Source organism: Lathyrus oleraceus, chromosome 1 (assembly GCF_024323335.1).
Source record: "Lathyrus oleraceus cultivar Zhongwan6 chromosome 1, CAAS_Psat_ZW6_1.0, whole genome shotgun sequence".
NCBI classification, from domain to species: Eukaryota; Viridiplantae; Streptophyta; class Magnoliopsida; order Fabales; family Fabaceae; genus Lathyrus; species Lathyrus oleraceus.
In genome coordinates, this window is record NC_066579.1 from 172,548,557 (window position 1) to 172,555,034 (window position 6,478).

A 6,478-nucleotide genomic window follows, 5' to 3' on the forward strand; every position below is an offset into this window, starting at 1 on the left:
AAACTATGAAGAAAAACTATTATTATTTGTACTCTTACTTAGTTTTAGCGTTGCCTCATTTCAATTTGATGTTATTATTTTTTTTTGCTACATTTGTTGTTCAACCATCTAAATCATATCTTAATATGATATGAAGAGAAGACAAAATGATTTTTTTATATATTGTTGACTTATTGTTGTAAAAAACCATGTGAAGTTTCAATATTCATAGTCATTTAAACAATTTATGTTTATTAGTTAATTGAATATGTTTATTAGTTAATTGAATGTTGGTTTCAAAGACTACTGTTAGGGTTTCAATTAGGTTAGATTGCAGAGACATTAGAAACCTTTGATTTCGCGGTAGATTGTAGTCACAAAACATTTTTGTAAAACCCTAAAAAGTTTCAAATATTTGACCATTCAAGCAAATTATTTTTTAAACTTACTGAACTTTGGTTTCAATTAGCGGAGGATCACATTAGAATTAGAGTTTGACCTAAATAGGCTTCAAGTACTCTATAACAATGGGATGCCTATTTGTATAGAAAATATCGGTAGATGAGTAGTATATTTGTCGAGCTGATTCAAGGCTTCCCCGAGTAAACCCACGGGTTGTTCTTTGCCCAATTCCACTGGTCCCTGCACATCTCCTCCACACCATATTTGGCCTTCCAACCGAGTTCTATCTCTGCTTTCTTTGTAGATGCATAAACCTCTATAGCATCTCCTGGCCTTCTCGGACACAATTTCAATGCGATTTTCTTACCAGAAGCTTTATTAAATGCGTCAACCATTTCAAGCACAGATGTACCGCGACCGGTTCCCAAATTGTAAGCCGTACAACCTATGTTTTCCGTTGCGAAAAGCTTTCTCAGGGCGGCAATGTGACCATTTGCTAAGTCCATCACGTGGATATAGTCCCGTACCGCAGAGCCATCCTTGTAGGATAATCATGACCATATACATTGAGCTCGGGTAATCTTCCAACGGCTACTTGCTGTATATAAGGCATGAGGTTTATTGGGATGCCTCTAGGATCTTCACCAGTTTACCACTTTCATGTGCCCCAACTGGATTAAAGTATCTCAGTAAAATGATTCTCCATTCCGGCTCAGCTTTCGAAATATCTCGTGCGATTTCTTCAAGGAAAGCTTTGTCCGTCCATAAGGGTTCGTTGCTTGTAACTCAAAATCCTCCACACATGGCATCTTTTTAGGTTGCCCATAAACAGTGGCAGACGATGAGAAAACCATGTTTTTGCAATTGTGCTTAGCCATTACTTCATAGAGATTGATAGTGCCAACAAGATTATTATCAAAATAACGACGAGGATTTGCAACACTTTCACCAACTGCTTTTAACCCAGCAAAATGAATCACAGCGTCGAATTTAGTTTTTGAGAAAAGTTTCTCCAAATCATCTTTATTCCTGAGATCTCCCAGTGTGAATTCAAGATTCTGTGAAAGGTTTGGACCAACAATTTCACGAACACGGTCCACTGCTTCCATAGCAGAATTATCAAAATTATCAATGATGGAAACATGAAACCCGTCTTTGAGAAGCTGAACAACGGTGTGAGCGCCAATGAAACCGGCCCGCCGGTTACAAGTATCTTTTGTGATGTAGATGCCATATCTTGGAATAGGATAGATAGAGAGTCCTGGGATTTTGATGTTTTGAAAAAGCTGATAGATTTTGAATTTGTTTTGGGTTTTATACAGTAATGAAATATTATTAATTGCTATTTTTGGGTAATGGACATAAAATTGGGATCTGGAATGATTTTGTTAGTTTTTAATTTTGTTTCTCTCTGTAATCCGTTTTTGATTTGTTAAATTTGGCGCGCAGCTAATTCAAGATAAGATTTTTAAATCTGTTTTGTATGTAGGTTCCATTTTTAGCTTCTAGATTGGATTGCCAAGTAAGCTTCTTTTCAACCACGCTTCACCACTAAGCTATTTTTTTTAATAGAATTAGGCCAACCTCTAATTCTAAGTTGGTATCATATACTATCTTGAGTCACAGGCCACCCACCAGATTGTGGTTACATTTATTATTCCAAAATGCAAAAACACCATAGTTGAAAAATTAATATCCCTCCTAATTTGATTTTTAGTTTGTGTGTAGTCGACATCCTGAAGTTCTGTGGGCACAGCGTTCTGATAAGGTTTACCTGGCTGTTTCTGTGAAGTGTGAGCCTCGTTGTTTGTTTACTTTCACTGCTTCTAAGCCCCAACATGAATCCTACAGCTTTACCTTGGAACTTTATGGATCATTGAACCTGAGGTGACTGATCTTTTGTTTAGTTTCAGTTTTTTTCCATATCCAGTTTTGAAAAGCGTGGATGGTTCTGTCTGTAAATTTGTCATTGTGCTGTGTAGGGCTGTAAAATAAAATCGAGCTCAAAAAAATACTATGCTCAATTCAGAAAGGACAAAGAGGTTGCTGGAATAAGTGGTGTGACGATGATGAAAAATCAGATTGTAAGCTTTCGATAGCGTACATAATTTTTTAATTTCCATTTCAAAATTTAACTCTAATTCAACATGAGTATTTATATTAGTTCAACAACCGTCAAGATTAAAACTAAATCAATTACTTGTGAGTATTACACTCGTCTGATTAAAGTTTCTATTGGAATTATTGCAGCTGAATTGATATCTGACGACGATGGACGGATAAGTCAACTTTATTGCCCGTCGCATGTGATTTTGAGTTGTAGAGTTTAACAAACCTCCAACTCCAAGTACTTAAAATCTTATACAATGCAACTTGTTCTTTTGCGGTTTGCTGGCGAAGATGATGAAAGCAGTGTTGATGAAGGAATGTTATGTAAGTGAATCAGTTGCGTCTCTTCTTTAGTTACTGTTATTCTTTCAATTGCTTACCAAAATGATATTATTGCTAGTATTGATATCAGTAGAATATATAGTCTATGAGCAAGCCGTCTTTGAGGGTATGCAAGGCACAGGATCCAAAATCGATATCTGTTAAATCGTGGTTAAATAGAGTCTCATAAAATATTAGTTACAGTTAAAAGTATTTAAATAGGATTTATTTATTTTGTCACGATTGAATTGTGGCTATCTTATACATGACCTCAAAAAATTTAAGACGATTATGTTTCTGTTTGGATGAACAACTTCATTAAGAAGTTATACTTATAGTGTAAGCGCTTATCTTATAGTTTATGTATCAACTGTGATCTTCTTTCCATATTACACATAGCATAAATGATCATCATGTGCAGATCTCCTTGACTTGGAAAAAGGTAGAGGAAAGTGATTCATAGAGTAGTATCGAAAGTTGAAGAAGCTTCAAGGAGATGGAATCACATGGAAGTTTTAGATAGGTGCATGGATATACTACTTAACAAGAAACACTGATATTGTTGTAGCTATCCTGTATTGTATTTATAGAATCTGAAAACAGTCTTCATCTTGTTTGAATACTTGGCACTAAGTCTAGTAAGGTTTCTTTGATTTGAATGCTGGTAGCATTATAATCTAACCTCTTTTATGAAAATATGTTTTCTGAAATTATACATCCCTGACATCCAAGTTTTTTGAAATTATCAGTTTGATATTTATCATAATTATCTTTAAAGCCTAGGATACATCTTTTGTCTCCGGCAATTCCTTTATAGTTGTAGTTCTGATCTCTAAGAAAACTAAATGAGCGAATATCTCTATCCTACTCGTACAACTACTTTTATTATGAAATCCACGTGTTGTTGGATCTCTCACAACAAAAAATTTTATCTTTTTCTAAATTGATCATTCAAAGAAATAGATTTAAACATGTTACCCTATGATAAAACAAGACATTAAACAACACACAACTTCAACATAAAAATAAATACTTATTAACTTTCATTGGTCAACAAACAAGAGGTTTAGCTCATGATGAGTTGAGTACAACTTACAAAGTTGGTTCTGAAAGGAAACATTCTTAAACAAAAGATGAAGCAACTAAGAGAACGTGAAGCTTCTTTGTGGTGGATAACCAGCAAGTGATGACTTCAGTCATGCCATGCTTCAGCAGTTAGCACTAGAATAGGCGAGAAGATGAAACTCTCTCTTCTCTCCACTCTTTCTTACAATAATATTCTCAATATTTTCTCTAAGATGCTGAACTTTCTTCAACAAACTTCAATATTCTCTATTTATAACCCTTCAACTAGGGTTTCTTTTTCTCTTCTCTTGGATCATGGACCTTTGTAGGATCACATAAAGCCCAAATATCAAATTAGAATATTCTCTTACTTCATTCATCTTCGCCTACAAGAAATCAGGTATAGAGATAATAGTGGGGGACGAGGTGTATCGTAGTATTATGTTGTGGCAGGGGGCGCAGGCGACACTGTCCTTTCTACATGACGTGTTCCACTAAGGATGTACTATTGTACCTTCTTTTGTCTTTTAACGCCACGAGTCTTATCCACTCTACTCAAGGGAGCTCTACCAGTAAACAAACAAAATATTCTTCCCAATGCATCTCCTTATCCACGTATCCCTAGGAATTCAGTTGGTTCTTCATTTCATTGCTTAGTTGAATTCATTTTTTTAATTCCAACTTGAACTCCCAGGTTGTATTCCCAACTGTATTTCCTTAGCTCATCAAAACATTACTTAAAAACAAGCAACAAACACATTAAAACTACAAAAGATGGTACATATTGTACTCTAAGCTAAATAATGCAAAAGCATTTATAATGCATTAAAACATAATAAAAAAATGATAACTCTACTAGCATTAAACAAGAGATTAGGCTATATAATAACTCATAAAATATGGGTTATCACTTACCTTACTGGAAACGCTTGTATTCTATTGTTGTGGCTGGACCTTTGCCATCCATGGAAAAAGATATTAAAGATCTTGCTGAGACAATGATTTTGATGTTGAAACAAAAAATATATATTTTACCATTGGAAAAAATTGTTACGATTTTATTCAAATTAGAACTTAAGTTAGTTATTTAAGAATTCTCTGCAACCATAAGAAAGAAGGACATTGAATTCCTATGTGAGCTCTGTAATTTGTTTTAAGTCGTATATCATGTTTTCACGACATATATACAAACTAGTGCGTCTACATTGGACATGTTCAACTCCTTCTTCGATTTTTCAATTTATGGTTTTTTTTATAATGTTATGTTGTGTGAGTGGTTATTCTGTTTTTGGAGGACTCGTTTATTATTGTGATATCAATGTAGTGTTATTTTTTTTATAAATTATTAACAGTTTACGGGGTTTTTAACCTCAGAAATAAAACCTCTCCAATTTAGATAAAATACTAGTTTTTTTAATACATATGGTGACTCAACTTATTAACATATGCCTTGTTGTCATGCCACATAGATGAAATTAATGTTTTTTCAGAAAATTTAACGACAAAGACCAATTTGAGTAACATAACAGTTTTTAAGGAACTACTATATAATATTTTTTTAGTTAAGGAACTAAAGTGAAACGTTAAATTAAGTTAATGGAATTTGTGACTAATTATGCCTAAAAATAAAGACTTTTTCATTGATTTATTTGATACCTTCAAATGTGTCAAAGATACTACATATATAAGACCAAGGGATAATAAAGTAAAATACTCATACACCTAAATGATAAATAGGCCCAACAAAATAGTTTAATTTAAGATCCAATGCATCTTTTGATCAATTAACTTAATTTTAAGTTTCACTTTCGTCCCATATTTAATAAAGGTTCATTTTAAGTCTTTCAAATCACTTTAATTGCTCACATTGTTCACTTATGTTAAATTTTATCAAAAATCATTAACTTGAGTAGACGTGGCACTCCAAATGGTATTACTTTGGTTGACATGGAATTGTATTAATTGACTTGGAAAATTTATTTCATTAAACATCAATTTATAATTAAAAAACAATAGATGATAAAACATTGTACTCTTTAGAAGCTGAAACATTACAAACCCTAACTCTATCTTAATTTTCATTTCTAAACACAAGACCTAGCTCTCTCTTCAGTTTCACTGTGTGCGACCAAGAGATGAAACCTAGAATTCGAAGAGTTGACGATGAAAGGAACTACGTTATTCATCTTCCTCACGTTTAAAAAACCACCACTATGTATAAACTTCCACGTCATCTCCTCTATAAAAACCATCAAGAAAAATCAAGATCTGAGAAAATGGTCAAAAACCACCGCGTCATAAATTGCACCACCTTGCCGGAAAAACTGTAGCGAGGACGCCATTATTATTAACGCTATTTGTACTTTAGCATACCTCCACAAAGATAGCAAATTGATAATGCGACTAGAGATTTCTTTCTTACTTTTTATTGCTATTGCACACGAAAAGATGTAATTAATTTCTAGTTTCATCTTTAATCATTTCTTATATTTTCCATTGGTTAATTCATTAATTGCTTAGTGAGATGTTGTTATAAAATTTCTTAGATAAATTGTACTATATTGATGTTCTACTTGAGGACAATGATGTTTTCAAGGAAGTG

The 6,478-nt window shown here is 33.4% G+C and overlaps 2 pseudogenes; one reads left to right on the forward strand and one right to left on the reverse strand.

Moving 5' to 3' along the window:
* Positions 1-3,470, forward strand: part of LOC127125603 (co-chaperone protein p23-2-like) — a 54,964-nt pseudogene extending 51,494 nt beyond the window's left edge.
* LOC127125593 (bifunctional UDP-glucose 4-epimerase and UDP-xylose 4-epimerase 1-like) lies at positions 461-1,615 on the reverse strand (annotated as a pseudogene).
* Positions 3,471-6,478: the final 3,008 nt, after the last annotated feature.